General features: G+C 49.1%; 1 protein-coding gene across 1 annotated transcript in view; it reads right to left on the bottom strand.

The window, feature by feature from the left end:
* LOC135508900 (CD81 antigen-like) overlaps nt 1-3,949 on the bottom strand; it is a 34,776-nt gene that overhangs the window by 2,604 nt on the left and 28,223 nt on the right. The gene's annotated exons all lie outside the window — the stretch shown is intronic.

Genomic DNA, 3,949 nt, shown 5'->3' with positions numbered 1-3,949 from the left:
TGTACCGGTACCCCCTGTATATAGCCTCCACATTGACTCTGTACCAGTACCCACATTGACTCTGTAGTGGTACACCCTGTATATAGCCTCCACATTGACTCTGTACCGGTACCCCCCTGTATATAGCCTCCACATTGACTCTGTACCGGTACCCCCTGTATATAGCCTCCACATTGACTCTGTACTGGTACCCCCTGTAGATAGCCTCCACATTGACTCTGTACTGGTACCCCCTGTATATAGCCTCCACATTGACTCTGTACCGGTACCCCCTGTATATAGCCTCCACATTGACTCTGTACCGGTACCCCTGTATATAGCCTCCACATTGACTCTGTACCGTAATACCCTGTATATAGCCTCCACATTGACTCTGTACCAGTACCCCCTGTATATAGCCTCCACATTGACTCTGTACCGGTGCCCCCTGTATATAGCCTCCACATTGACTCTGTACCGGTGTCCCCTGTATATAGCCTCCACTTTGACTCTGTACCGGTACCCCCTGTATATAGCCTCCACATTGACTCTGTACCGTAATACCCTGTATATAGCCTCCACATTGACTCTGTACCGGTACCCCCTGTATATAGCCTCCACATTGACTCTGTACCGGTGCCCCCTGTATATAGCCTCCACATTGACTCTGTACGGGTACCCCCTGTATATAGCCTCCACATTGACTCTGTACTGGTACCCCTGTATATAGCCTCCACATTGACTCTGTACCATAATACCCTGTATATAGCCTCCACATTGACTCTGTACCGGTACCCCCTGTATATAGCCTCCACGTTGACTCTGTACCGGTGCCCCCTGTATATAGCCTCCACATTGACTCTGTACCGGTACCCCCCTGTATATAGCCTCCACATTGACTCTGTACCGGTACCCCCTGTATATAGCCTCCACATTGACTCTGTACCGTAACACCCTGTATATAGCCTCCACATTGACTCTGTACCGGTACCCCCTGTATATAGCCTCCACATTGACTCTGTACTGTAACACCATGTATATAGCCTCCACATTGACTCTGTACCGGTACCCCTGTATATAGCCTCCACTTTGACTCTGTACCGGTACCCCTGTATATAGTCTCCACATTGACTCTGTACAAGGACCCCTTTATATAGCCTCCACATTGACTCTGTACCGGTACCCCTGTATATAACCTCCACATTGACTCTGTACTTGTTCCCCCTGTGTATAGCCTCCACATTGACTCTGTACCAGTACCCCCTGTATATAGCCTCCACATTGACTCTGTACCGGTACCCCTGTATATAACCTCCACATTGACTCTGTACCGGTACCCCTGTATATAACCTCCACATTGACTCTGTACTGGTACCCCTGTATATAGCCTCCACATTGACTCTGTACCGGTACCCCTGTATATAACCTCCACATTGACTCTGTACCGGTACCCCTGTATATAACCTCCACATTGACTCTGTACTGGTACCCCTGTATATAGCCTCCACATTGACTCTGTACCGGTACCCCTGTATATAGCCTCCACATTGACTCTGTACCGGTACACCCTGTATATAGCCTCCACATTGACTCTGTACCGTAACACCCTGTATATAGCCTCCACATTGACTCTGTACCGGTACACCCTGTATATAGCCTCCACATTGACTCTGTACCGGTACACCCTGTATATAGCCTCCACATTGACTCTGTACCGTAACACCCTGTATATAGCCTCCACATTGACTCTGTACCGGTACCCCCTGTATATAGCCTCCACATTGACTCTGTACCGGTACCCCCTGTATATAGCCTCCACATTGACTCTGTACCGGTACCCCCTGTATATAGCCTCCACATTGACTCTGTACCGGTACCCCCTGTATATAGCCTCCACATTGACTCTGTACCGCTACCCCCCCTGTATATAGCCTCCACATTGACTCTGTACCAGTACCCCCTGTATATAGCCTCCACATTGACTCTGTACCGGTACCCCCTGTATTTAGCCTCCACATTGACTCTGTACCGGTACCCCTGTATATAGCCTCCACATTGACTCTGTACCGGTACCCCCTTTATATAGCCTCCACATTGACTCTGTACCGTAACACCCTGTATATAGCCTCCACATTGACTCTGTACCGGTACCCCCTGTATATAGCCTCCACATTGACTCTGTACCGGTACCCCCTGTATATAGCCTCCACTTTGACTCTGTACCGGTACCCCCTGTATATAGTCTCCACATTGACTCTGTACAAGGACCCCCTTTATATAGCCTCCACATTGACTCTGTACCGGTACCCCTGTATATAACCTCCACATTGACTCTGTACTTGTTCCCCCTGTATATAGCCTCCACATTGACTCTGTACCAGTACCCCCTGTATATAGCCTCCACATTGACTCTGTACCGGTACCCCTGTATATAACCTCCACATTGACTCTGTACCGGTACCCCTGTATATAACCTCCACATTGACTCTGTACTGGTACCCCCTGTATATAGCCTCCACATTGACTCTGTACCGGTACCCCTGTATATAACCTCCACATTGACTCTGTACCGGTACCCCTGTATATAACCTCCACATTGACTCTGTACTGGTACCCCCTGTATATAGCCTCCACATTGACTCTGTACCGGTACCCCCTGTATATAGCCTCCACATTGACTCTGTACCGGTACACCCTGTATATAGCCTCCACATTGACTCTGTACCGTAACACCCTGTATATAGCCTCCACATTGACTCTGTACCGGTACACCCTGTATATAGCCTCCACATTGACTCTGTACCGGTACACCCTGTATATAGCCTCCACATTGACTCTGTACCGTAACACCCTGTATATAGCCTCCACATTGACTCTGTACCGGTACCCCCTGTATATAGCCTCCACATTGACTCTGTACCGGTACCCCCTGTATATAGCCTCCACATTGACTCTGTACCGGTACCCCCTGTATATAGCCTCCACATTGACTCTGTACCGGTACCCCCTGTATATAGCCTCCACATTGACTCTGTACCGCTACCCCCCCTGTATATAGCCTCCACATTGACTCTGTACCAGTACCCCCTGTATATAGCCTCCACATTGACTCTGTACCGGTACCCCCTGTATTTAGCCTCCACATTGACTCTGTACCGGTACCCCCTGTATATAGCCTCCACATTGACTCTGTACCGGTACCCCCTTTATATAGCCTCCACATTGACTCTGTACCGTAACACCCTGTATATAGCCTCCACATTGACTCTGTACCGGTACCCCCTGTATATAGCCTCCACATTGACTCTGTACCGGTACACCCTGTATATAGCCTCCACATTGACTCTGTACCGGTACCCCCTGTATATAGCCTCCACATTGACTCTGTACCGGTACCCCCTGTATATAGCCTCCACATTGACTCTGTACCGGTACCCCCTGTATATAGCCTCCACATTGACTCTGTACCAGTACCCCCTGTATATAGCCTCCACATTGACTCTGTACCGGTACCCCCTGTATATAGCCTCCACATTGACTCTGTACCAGTACCCCCTGTATATAGCTTCCACATTGACTCTGTACCGGTACCCCCTGTATATAGCCTCCACATTGACTCTGTACCAGTACCCCCTGTATATAGCCTCCACATTGACTCTGTACCAGTACCCCCTGTATATAGCCTCCACATTGACTCTGTACCAGTACCCCCTGTATATAGCCTCCACATTGACTCTGTACCGGTACCCCCTGTATATAGCCTCCACATTGACTCTGTACCAGTACCCCCTGTATATAGCCTCCACATTGACTCTGTACCAGTACCCCCTGTATATAGCCTCCACATTGACTCTGTACCGGTACCCCCTGTATATAGCCTCCACATTGACTCTGTACTGGTACCCCTGTATATAGCCTCCACATTGACTCTGTACCATAATACCCTGTATATAGCCTCCACATTGACTCT

Source organism: Oncorhynchus masou, chromosome 22, assembly GCF_036934945.1.
Source record: "Oncorhynchus masou masou isolate Uvic2021 chromosome 22, UVic_Omas_1.1, whole genome shotgun sequence".
NCBI lineage: Eukaryota > Metazoa > Chordata > Actinopteri > Salmoniformes > Salmonidae > Oncorhynchus > Oncorhynchus masou.
Note: the sequence above shows the minus strand (reverse complement) of the source record. Positions and strands in the feature narration are given on the sequence as shown.